This window comes from Gymnoscopelus microlampas, assembly GCF_963454915.1.
Source record: "Gymnoscopelus microlampas genome assembly, chromosome: 9".
Lineage (NCBI taxonomy): Eukaryota > Metazoa > Chordata > Actinopteri > Myctophiformes > Myctophidae > Gymnoscopelus > Gymnoscopelus microlampas.
This window is the reverse complement of record NC_139946.1, coordinates 17190409-17203525: the sequence shown is the minus strand read 5'-3', so window position 1 is coordinate 17203525 and position 13117 is coordinate 17190409.

Sequence of the window (13117 nt, the reverse complement as noted above, 5' to 3'; positions counted from 1 at the left end):
TACCACTGTCATCAATCACCGGTCATGGCACAAAAAGAATGAAAATCCATTGCCCAAAGACATTGCGATCTCACCTCTAGTGGCAATTTGATTGAGTGTGAGGCGGCCCTTAAAAATGACAGATGGGCCAGAAGCCTATACCTGGGATTCTGTAGCCAAGGTGTCAGCTCAATGCTGTTCAACATCAATAGGTTGTTTTGGAGACAAACGGAAAGTACTTCTGTAGCACTGGAGGTACAGCAGGTTGGTAGGCTGGCTGATACATACAAACTTTATGGTCATATATTATTGTGGGGTTGCTGGAACAGGATTATACTTGCTTTCTTTCTTTCAGCTACAGTTCCGAGACTTGTCAGAGACCAAGAAACGTATACCAATTGGCCATATGGTGGCACTATAACATCAAACTTTGTTTTGACCTTGCACTATTTGTCCCAGAAACATCTATCTATGTAAACCACGGCCATTCACATGGTGCCTAGATAGATTTTCCACCTCTTCAATAATAACTTTAACTGATTGCTCCCAAATGTTCTGTGGATCATTATTGACAAAGCTTATCAAAACTGAAGATGCTGATTCTTTGGGGAATTGACCAATAGGGTCATCATTGCTATAAATAAAGATCGCCCTGGAAATGTAAGCTATAACTTTTAAAAATGGCTTCAAGAGCCACAACTTTGTCTTCACTCAGACACATAGCATTTGTCCAATAATCTGTTCAGGTATAGCTAGATTAGTTATTCCTCTTTCATCCTTGCAACAGACTGTGTGGGCTGTGTTCTCTCTTGGAAGGAAAAACCATCCACTAAACCAGGGGTCTTCAACAGAGGGTCCGGGACCCCTAGGGGGTCCTCAGAGTTACTACAGGGGGTTCTCCAAATCTTTGTGTGATAGGATTCTGAGGGGAGTGAGGGGAACATTAGCCAAAAATAGCCAATCTACAAGCTCACAACGGCTCGTGTGAGCGGTTTGAAGACATTTGTTGTAGGGGGAAAAAGCTAACCAAGTACAGAGCCAACGGTCAAGTTTAGTATTGAGGCTTTGTGGTTAAATGTCTGATAATTACACATTAACATTAATTAATAGAGAAGCTAATGTATTAAACAAAAAACATTAATTTGTACAACACTGATGATAGTGCTGTAAAACAAGTCTATGAAGCTATCTATGAAAAAGTTTAATCTACAACACAGTTTTATACAATATGTAGTGGGGGTCTCTAAGGGGTCCTTGGCCTGAATAAAGTTGAAGACCCCTGCACGAAACCTTTGAGACAGAGGCCAGCTCTGTCGCGTGACCCTACTGCCACCTGCTGGGCAAAAGCTGCCATTCTGATTACCATGCTGCAAGTAGACTACATTTCCATTCAATTAAACCTGAGATTAACATAAATGATGTATTGAAGTGTGTGCCGTTCTGCCCTGGAGGCTCTTGCTTACTAAATAAGGATAATTACTTCATCATACAATATGCTTGGCAATAGGACTTGAGCTCATTGTTTTGGGATAATAATGACACATGCATGTACACTTTAAGTCCATCATTGTTTAATGTGTGTGATTATTATGGAGCTCCACATAAATGATTTTGTTTTCCTTCAGCAATGTGAATCACTGCGTTGTAACATAAAGGCCCAAATCAGTGTCCAAATTTGCACTGTCTGCATCTAATCTTTCACTCAATAGCATGCCAGAATATGGACACACAATTATATGGTTGCTTTTTGATTGAAAAGAGAGCTTTAGACATATTTTACCGACGTTGTGTATAAGATGAAACAGTCAGTTGAAAGGAAGGACTTTCGGAAACAATGCAACCTACTTTCTGTCAATACATTTCGTGCAGGTGATAATTCTTTTTTTGCAAGCGCTCGTTTTCAATAACGCAACGTCCTGCTGCCGCCTGCATAATGTGACATTTAGATTGGTAAACAGGACAGTTGAGTGATTACGAGTGCTTCCAAACTCAAACACTGTAAAATAATCACCAGCACAGAATGTATTGACATTAAGTAGCTCATAAAATGTCTATGGTGGATTTTTTTAAACAAAGACTTGACAGATAGAAAGAGGACGTCGTTTAATATAATCAGATAGGACTTTTCTGTTTTGATGAATGGGTTGTCAAGTGTTGGTAGTATAGCCCTGATACGTGACGTGACTGGCAGTCATGGATGAACTTCAACCTAGTTTGCACTTTCTCGCGTTTTGGCCCGTGCAACCACATTTTGGTTAATGGTAAGTTAAAATCCCCCAGATCTGTAGAGGGCACTGTGGAGTAAATACAAATAATGTCCTTCTCGCTGACATATTTTATTTTCTGCCCAAAAAGTGTATTTTACAGAGTAGGTGGGGTGCGTTTAGGCGTGCGGGGTTGGAGAATAGACATTCAACAACACAAAACATACTTTGCTTCGGTGAGTAGCGAAATGGTTTTGTTTATTTTCACTACACTTGAACGCTGGCAGGGCAGTGGAATTCCTTGTACATGCGCAGAGCGAGGGGTCTTCCAGAGCGTTAGAGGGAACTCACTAACGCTCTGAACCAGAGCTACATCCACATAAACGTTCAGATTTCAAATTACAATTATGTAATATATATATTGATACAATTATGTTCGGACCCACAGAAGTACCTGTAGTTTCCGTATTGTTCAATAAAAAGGATTTTAATCCGATCGGTGGCCATTTTCTCCGTATTTTCGCCACATGCTTTCAACTACGCGACCCTATCGGTTGGAAGGTGTATTGCACTCTGATACATTGTAACTGAGAAAATGGCTATCGATCAGATTAAAATGCTTTTTATTGAACAATATGGAACATACAGATACTTCTGAGGGCCCGTACATAATTGTAACATCCGTGGCCATGGGGTAAGCACTTTATATTTGAAATCTGAACGTTTATGTAGATGTACAGACCAAAAAGGGAGAGTGCTAACAATAAGGTTGAAATTCATCCATGACGTCATGACAGATGACCGTCTTGTGATCCATGGCTAGGGTTGGTATTGCAATTTAGATGCAAGATGTCAGTTACTCGTCGCAGCTGCTCTATACTTTAGTAAACCTGTCTGAATGTTCAAAATAACGCAAATGCAGAAAACAGCAGACAAGAGGCATAATAAAGTTAATGCAGTCTTTACTTAATTCCCAAAAGCAGACCCCTTAACAGACGACGTCACACTGATAAGAACCAGTATGCGTGCAACCAGTATGCGCTAAATGAAACCCATTCTATAGACTCCGGGCAAAAGGCGTGGCCAAGCTTAGGCTGAAGTAGTTACGGTGGCCATATTAAGGGAGCTCCATAACAACAGCTAGTATCAACAACATTGACAGTTACCCACGAGTCACGACGTGTCCTGAACTACAGCGAATTTATTGGTAAAGGACAGAAGATGGACCTGGCAATGCGTGACAGAGAGTTACCATACAGAGAGAAGCTGAATGCAGACGCAAAGGCACGCTACCTGCGATCAGTGTTGCCATATTTTGCGAGAGAAATAAGCAACCGGGTCTATGAAAACAAGCCCAAAAGAAGTGGCTTAGATACATCGACTACTTGAAAATAGCCGATCTACAAGCTCACGTGAGCTTGTACATAGGTTATTAAAAAAAACTCTTGCAATAAAATAAAGAACATTTGGAATATTTTTTAAAACATTCTAACAACACAAATGCTCCCTGGCACAAAACATTTTCATGAAAAGATTTGAGAACCACTGGTTTAATTTTTTTTGTTTAAAAAAAAAAGCCTAAATAAGCAAGCACCTAAATAAGCCTAAATAAGCAAGTACACTTTATAAATAAGCCATACAAAACTACTAATTTTACAAGCAACTTCACATAAAAAGAAGCCCAAAGTCGCTTATAATAAGTCGACATGGCAACGCTGATGCTGATCCTAACCTCGCCTCCAACAGATGTTTATATGTTTGATTGTGTGCTGTCATGCTCGTTTGAGCTTATATGTGTTTGGGAATGTTGTTGAAGGTTATGTTATTTCGTCAGCTGACACCCAAGCCATACTACATTTATTTGATATCTCCGACGTCTGAACACTTGCTGACAGACAGACAGCTGTTTACTCAGCCACCGTGACCGTGAGCCACCCACGTTAGACGCACGTTAGACTACGTTTCTCAGACTGGACACATAGAGAAACACAATTTAGCTGTTAGCTCAATCTCATTGTATGTAAGATACCCATTTGTATTTAAGATACCCATGCCAAGCCGTTTCTTTGATATCTCCGACATCTGATCTCCAACAGCTTTTCCTCCAGGTTGGAAATGTGTGCAATTTAACTTTTTTAATTTAACGTCTGAAACCTTGGCATTGCATCCGATAATGCAGCACTGTCGTACCATTGCTAAATTAGAGCAACAGACAAGTTAGAGATAGATAATAATGTACACCGTCTACTTGCTGGACAACAAACACAGGACTACAGACTACACTACACTACTCTACACTTGTGGCAGCTGTCAATCTACTCCCTCAAGATGGCGGCGGAAGTGGCACGATTTAAGGGCGTGGCGACCATGTTACGTCGCTATGCCCGGAGTCTATCAGGTCTCGCCAGGACGTGCCACACTAGCCAACACACAAGAGGGGGTTGGGGTGTGCCGAAACTAGCGCACCCCGAAACAACAGGTTGGAAATTGATTGCGTGAAACAATCACCTGCGCATCCAGTCTCAATGTTAGTAAACAATTAATTGGTCTATACCAGGTCAGTCATCAAACAAAGCAGGCAAGGCAATCGGTTAATGCATTGAACAGGCAGTCAAAACGTCACAGTCCAGGAACAAACAGTGGTTGGTGGTTCAGGCTGGGACAAAAAGACAGACAGTACTGAGACAAACTGACAAATGATGTTGTTTAAACTGACTGATAACACTTCAAACTAATTAGGGCAACAGATAACGGGTGAGTAGCAACAGGTGAGTAGACATTACAATTAGCAATGGATTGGCTAATGACTGGAATCCGAGAGAGTGAACACATTACATTGAAGGAAGACAGGGCCAGGGGCAGGTAGAGAGTTTGTGAGTTATTTTCTGCAAATGTCCCCCCCCCCCGCCCAGAATACTGAGAATAGGGATGCTAGGGTTCAAGTGGTTATAATGGTCATTATGTAGAAAATGACTGTTCAAACAGTTTCATATAGTGTTCAACAGCAACCAAAGTTATGTCCACCTTTGGAAGTTAAAATGCCATTTTTATAGTAAATCTCTGAAACTACTGTACTGGTGTAGCTCTGGTCCATAGCGTTAGAAGGAGTTCTCCTTAAGCTAGTATCCAACCCAACACTGCCAAGGGATAACATGGGTTTTTGAGTGCCGTTTAGCTGTATGTGTGAAAATGGGTACGAATATAATATCAAAGTACAGCAATTCCTTCTCTGTCTCTACAGAATCACATGTTCCTTTGAAGCAGAGAGCTGACTGGATGTGGCGGTCTCATGGGTGAGTAGCAACATTATGCACAACCTTCTACAAGTCCCGTTTATGACCCCCTGCTGTTATCTCCTTTAATGTCCCTCCTCTGGCCTCAACAAGTCCTTCCTTCACACCCTCTTCCTCCAGTGTTGCCAGATTTTGAGAGAGAAATGAGCAACCAGGTCTATGAAAACAAGTACAAAAGAAGCAACTCTAGGCCACATGAGCACTTTAAACAGATGCATGGCTATTTGAAAATAGCCAATCGACAAGCTTGTAGATCTGCTATTTTCAAAACAAATCTTGAAAGGATGTGAAAAATGTCTTTATGAACAACACAAATCTTGTATGGGGTCTCTGCTACAAAATATTTTCAAATGGGGGTCCATGGCCAAATATATTTGGGGTCCTTGACATGAAAATGTTTGAGAACCACTTAAACAACATTAGGAAGCAAGCCCAAATAAGCAACTACACTTTAGAAACAAGCCCAAAAAACACAACCCGCAGCTACTATACCAATATTTATAAGCTACTTTACAGAAAAACAAGCCCAAAGTCGCTGATAATAAGCAAACATGGCAATACTGTCTTCCTCCTCCTCTCTCAGATGCGCTCTCTCTCTCTCTCTCTCTCTCTCTCTCTCTCTCTCTCTCTCTCTCTCTCTCTCTCTCTCTCTCTCTCTCTCTCTGTCCATCCATCTAATCCATACTATCTCTAACATTACCCTCCTCTCCTTCACTGTTTCGACCTCCATTTCCTTCTCTCATCAGTCGTTAGTGGTGTAAAAAGAAAACCTTCTGCCTCAACCTCATTAACCTTGGTGTCCCTATTTTGTGCACATTTTCAAAATCCTTCAAAAAGTTTCATTTATTTTCTTTTTTTATGGTGAAAATAGCAGATCTACAAGCTCACAACGCATCGCAACACGTAGTGAGCTTTCCTGCTAATTGCACTATTTGTCGTACAATGAATCATACAGTAGGGCTTAAGTGGTTATCAAGTCATTTCATATTGATTTCAGTGCTATAGATTAAGGAATATGTGTCATAAAGCACTTTAAGGCATGTGTAAAATGTAGCTTGTTCTACACTGTGTTACTACCTATGTTCACTTATCCCCAGGGCTACACTACTTGTTTAACCTCATCAACCCTTTGAATATTTCAAGTATAAAGAAGTTGAACAGTGTAGGTGTGAGTGATGTTCCTTCTGCAAACAGCAGCGTCCTTAAAATGGACATTTCAAAGTGCAAACTGTGAAACATCTCACAATGCAGATTTATTTCCCTTGCTTAACTCTGGTGCTTCTCAAAGTGGGGTCAGGGGAACCCCAGGGGTCATTGAGGGGGTTCCAGGGGGTCCCCGCTAAATGATACATAAGTTAGGAACCAAATGGACCCTTACAATTCTATAACTCTGAGAGTGTACAAATGGAACCAAATGGACCTGTAAGGGTCCATTTGGTTCTATTTATACACTCTCCCAGTTAAATTAGCACTGATAATTCAGTCCCAGAGGTACAAAAAAAAGGTATCAAATGGGGGTTCTGTGGCCTAATGCATTTCAAACTGGGGGCCTTCAAATCAATAAGGTTGAAATTCCCTGGTATAGAGCCATGGCGTAAAGCATCTTCTCTTATGCTTTTTCAAGTGGGGGTCCGCGGGCTAATATGCATCAATTTGGGGGTCCTTCATATGAAAAAGTTTGAGATCCACTGGCTTAACTCGTATAACATAATGACTGAATGCAAGGCTCATGCAGTTGTTCAGATGGACATGATATTTTGCAGTGTGCAGGCCTGCCCGCCACAGCAGAACTTGTTTAAAGATAATCTCCTGCAGCAACCACCGGCCAATGCAATATTTCCTCTCCAACGGCCGGCTGTTCCTGCCATACTCTGATGGCTTGTTTAAAACTAGCGAGCAATGGAAAGTATTTTGGCCCAGTGGCTGAAAGCAAAGTGATGTTCTTCTATGTAATCCTGTTATTGGGCTGTACATACATCCGTACAAGGACAAGGAATGTCTGCAGCAGCAGGAATGCCCTTGTGCAGAGGATTATGGTTATTGGCTATGTTTCATCTTCGGGCTGACTTGCTAGTGATAGACACTCACACCCTGGAATGGCCCCCATCTCTGTGTAAATTGTAATCTGGGACATTTAGCATCAACAAAGTGGGCTCTAATGTGGCCTAGTCTCTCTCTCTCTCGGGAGACTGTTCTGTATTCAGATGGTCACAGGTTTGATCTTTGCTCTAGCTCAGCTGATGGGTTTCTTAGCGATACGTCCTTGAGCAAAGCGCTGAATCACTTACCTACTCGCTTATTGCTCTGGAGAGATTTGTCCGCTTAAAGCACATGTTTTCAAAGTGGGGACCGCAGCCCCCAGGGGAGGCCGCCAGGAGTCGCCAGGAGGCCAATTAGAGCAGAGGGGAATGTGGAAAAATAATCTGTGTGTGTGTGTGTGTGTGTGTGTGTGTGTGTGTGTGTGTGTGTGTGTGTGTGTGTGTGTGTGTGTGTGTGTGTGTGTGTGTGTGTGTGTGTGTGTGTGTGTGTGTGTGTGTGTGTGTGTATAAATATATACACACACATATATATATATATATATATATATATATATATATATATATATATATATATATATATATATATATATATATATATATATATATATATATATATATATATATATATATATATATATATATATATATATATATACACATACAATACACAATATATCATGCATGTATGTATGTGCTGTGTATGACAGGCCTATAGTATACCATAATATACATATATTATTGTGTCAGTTTAACCACTAGCATCCGTAAAATTAAATACAAATAAAATAAACTTCTGACATTTTGGAAAATAGGTTGTGAGCTTGTAGATCAAATATTTGTAATTACATTTTTAAGCTATTTCGCAATACAGTGTCCGCAGCCAGAGTGTATGACTATTTGGGGGTGTTTGAGAACTCCTGGATTAGTTGAACCCCAACGGGCGGACCCTATTAGGGAGGAACATTTGCCAGAAACAGCAGATCTAAGCCGCAATGTTTTGTGTAGTTGTGACTTGCGACACATTGTGAGCTGAGAGATCTGCTGTTTCTGACGAAGAGATTCAGTGTAGTAGAAAAACAAGCAGACCAAGTACAGTTGCAACTCAGGTCCTTTTCACTAAGAATAGAGGGTTTAAGTGGTTAAACTATACTGGCATTCTGGTATGTTTAGCTCATTGCATTGACTGAAATTGTTATTGACATTACGTCTGATCATTCTTCTTTTTTTTTTCTTCTTGCCCCGATTTTTGCATTGTTTGTGTGATACAGAAAGTCAGGACCGGCCAGAGAGAGAGAGAAGGGATGACACGCAGCAAAGACACTGGGGTCGGATTTAAACCAGGCCAAGCTACGGGAAGGACTACAGCCTTATTTATAAGATCTGCGCTCTTACCAGGTGAGCCGTGCGGGGCGCCACATAGTACCGTGGTTTGTTTTATTTTTGCGGAAACCATTGGATTCTATTCATTTGAATGCAGTATGAAAATCAACTTACTGACTTGAAACGTCCTTGAGATAGGTATTCCAACATGCTGACCTTTTCTGATAAATTGTACACACATCCCCCTTTCTTTCTTTGGTGCCAAGCCAAACTGTAAAATACAGAAGTTCAATTTATAATGGTGAGCTCGCAACTCTTATTGAGTGGTTCGCCTTTATTGTTGTACAAAGTTACGTCATTTAATGTATTTTAAAGCATGGCTCGATTTGAAAGCTGAAATTAGTCCCTGGAAAAAAGATTGCGTTATGGATTAAATTAAAACATCCATGAGTTCTTAACCATGCAATGACATGTAGCAAACATTGACACAATTAATCAGGTAAGTCCAGTAATGTGTGTAATCTAAATTATATTGATCGTGTGCCATGTGTACATGTAGTCAGCAATGTAGTTTTATTTCTGAAAAGCAGAAGTTACTAGAAGATGTATGAACGCAGCATGTTATTTAATCTTCAATACAAACCTATTAGAAACATTTGTTTGAATGAATCACTTAAAGATAAATAATCCATTAAAACCGGGAAAGAATCTGTGTAAATTACTTTTAGTGGGGCATATTAAGTCAATATTCCATCAGAATCTTTCACTTGGTGATACAAGCACCAAAATTGGCACAAATGATGTCCAGGATGTACTATCTAAGAAAAGTACGAGATCCAGCTGACAATCCAAGATGGCCGCCAGTTTTCAAGATGGCCGCCTCATCAAATGCAAAATAAATGTCTTTTGAAGTAAAACTTGAATGAACACAAATGTATTAATGATCCAAACATCAAAATGAATGTATTCTGACTGGAAGAACTCAATAGTGTCAATTGAATTCCAATATGGCCGCCAGTTTTCAAGATGGCGGTTATTACGTGACTCAAAATGAGCATTTTCGGAAGCTGTCTGATCACAGATATTGCATTAAGTTGAAGGGAAACATCCATGATCATTCATTGAAATGCTGTGGTCAAGCTCTATTGGTTTGTCATTTTTTATAAGAGTGATGTCAAAGCACAACCCGGGCACACTGGTGACATCACTGCTGTGAGACTCAGCATGGGGTTCAGTGTCGGCTTGTAGTGTACTAGCTGTAGGTGTAGTTTACTAACTGTTGTAGTGGTGTACTCATTGTAGTTTGTACTGTAGTATACGATACGTTAATGTCCCAAATGCTAATAAGCCCCTGTATATATCTCAACTACAAGTTTAGTTTGTTGTAGTATTGTAGTTAGATTGCCGCACCTGAATTGACAGGATGTGCCAGCGCGGGAGACAAACAAACTCATCAGCCTTGAAGGCTTAAGTCCTTGCAACCACGAAGAAGCTGACTCCAGCATCTTCACACATGCTCTCCATGCAGCCAAGCAACAAATGAAGTCTGTGTTGATTGAGGCATGCAACACAGATATTCTTGTTGTTGCAGTCAGTGCAGGCTTAGAAATTATGTGGGTATAATTTGGCCAGGGTCAGTCCATTAGGTGATTGCCAATTCATGATATGGTAGTAATTGTTGGCCCAGAGAAATCCAGTGGCATGCTGTCCTTCCACGCCAGTGGAAAGACAGTTGTGTCAGCTTTTCATGGTAAAGGCAAGAAAACTGCATGTCAGGCAACAGTGTGCAAAATGCAAACTGAAAGCCCTGCCAACTGTGGCTGGCAAAAAGATGGAGAGGTCTGGACAATCCCTCCACCTATTGTTCAGACTTGTGAGCAGTTGACAAAATGTGTCTAAAAGACTGAATCCCGAGGACGATGCAAATGCTACCACTTCATGCTTAAGTGTACACAGTTGTGTGTCTGCAAATGTGAGGACTAAAAGAAGAACCAAACTGTTACGGTTTGGTTCCATATGACCAAAGTGCAGTCCAGTCCAGTCCAGTCCAGCATAATACAGTACAGTCCAGTACAGTACTACAGTCCAATACAGTACAGTCCAGTATAATACAGTCCAGTCCAGTCCAGTAAAGCACAGTACTGCCGTACAGTGCAGTACAGTATAATACAGTGCCGTACAGTGCCTACAGTGCCGTACAGTACAGCACAGCACAGTACAGTATAGTATAGTACAGCACAGCACAGCACAGCACAGCACAGCACAGCATTTGTATCATCATAATATCCAATAATAAAAATTTTGTAAATGCAGAATTGGATTTCACATACTCAAAAACATATATTTGGATGTATAGACCATCAAAATAGGATTATTCAATCAAAATATAGTTCAAACACCATTTAAAACCACTTCGAATGGCGGCCATCTTGAAAAATGGCGGCCATATTGTTTTTTCAAGTGGATCTCGTACTTTTCTGAGAGAGTAGGTTCTGAAGCACTTGTGTGCCAAATTTGGTGCTTGTATCACCAAGTGAAAGATCGTTTCAGCAATCTGCTCCACTATTTAGCGTTGGCTATTCAAAAATAGCAGATATGTACAAGCTCACATATACAGTATACACTGTATACAGCTGCAAGCTTGTACATCTGCTATTTTTGAACATTTTTGAAAAATCTTGGAAGTGTGAGAACTACTGATTTAGAAGGCATTTGTAGAATCGGGCCTCAGGTCTTAATGGCAGCTTCTTTCTTATAAACAATGTCAGTTCATCACCCCCAACGAAAACAGAAAACAAACTTTGTGCTGCTGGCTGTCTCTTTCCCCTGGAGAATGCCATGTAAAACTGTCCATGAGCGACCACACAGGCTGAGGCTCATTCACTCTCTCTTGACCCTGACCTTTGTTGATGGTGACTAAGAAATTCACAGCTGCTCCCTCAATTCCCATGGACACAGTCTTCTGTAGCCTGTCCTGACACGGCTCCCCAAGACAAATGCAAATGCCGATTTGGTGGCTGGATAGACAAGCCGAAGGCCAGGCATATTGTGTGTGTGTGTGTGTGTGTGTGTGTGTGTGTGTGTGTGTGTGTGTGTGTGTGTGTGTGTGTGTGTGTGTGTGTGTGTGTGTGTGTGTGTGTGTGTGTGTGTGTGTGTGTGTGTGTGTGTGTGTGTGTGTGTGTGTGTGTGTGTGTGTGTGTGTGTACCTTGGAATCTACTGAACCGATCCGTGCCAATTTTCTTGTCACTCCACCCATCCTGCTATAATTTGACAAACCTCTGTCATGGTTTGGTGGTTGGTGAGGCCAAAATCTCTGCCCGGTTCTCCTCAGCGGCTGGAGAAATTGATCCGAAATTGCACACAGCCATTGACCATTACATTTTTCAATATCACCAAATCTCAGCTGTTTATTAGCGTTTTTGTGTAAAACACTGTCGCCATGGTTACGGGGCTGCCTCCCGGGTTGCCAGAGCCTCTATAGAGTGCACCAGAGCTCCACAAATGTGAAAAGTTGGGAAGGCCACCTGGCCTGGCAGAACCATACTGATTTTGGTGACTGATATTTCCTGTTGGGTTTAAAGAGTGGTATGGCCTCTCTAGAGGTTGCTTTTTTTTTTTGCAAATGCGTTTCAGATAGATATTAGTTACAGTTGTCAGCCAGTGGTTGTACCTTTTGATTAAATGCGAAGTATGTTTTTCATATAGTATGTTGTTCACACAGTGATAGGTTTGATTTTACCTCTTACCCTACTCTAGTGATCTGTTTTCTTTGTTCTGTTTATAGGACCATTTGCCCTTTACTTTACTTAAGTTACTTTACTTTACTGTAAGGTACCCAGCTGGTACTGTACATATAGACTCTAACTCTACCATTACTTCCACAATGCAGGGCACCATGACATTCCCCCACTAACTCTAACAGGCATATGTACACCTTTCAACCACCACATCTAAAGACACTCAATACTCATTTAGCTAATGCCGGTCAAAACAAAATGTGTAATCAGCTAAAGAAATACTACTTTTTTTAACACCTAAACTAACCAAACCCTCCAACCAAACCCTCCAACTACACCCCTCTCTCTTCTGGGGCCCTTTGGTACAGCCTGACAAGGTAATTGCCTGGCTTAAACCCAAAAATAAATAGCCCAAAAATAAATCGATCAATTACACACCCCATGAAGCCTTGAATTAATGGAGATTCTTTAGTTTTTGTCACATTCCTAAGCCAATAATTTGATGACTGGCAAAGAGTTGAGGTGAAAAGATGATGGAATCAGC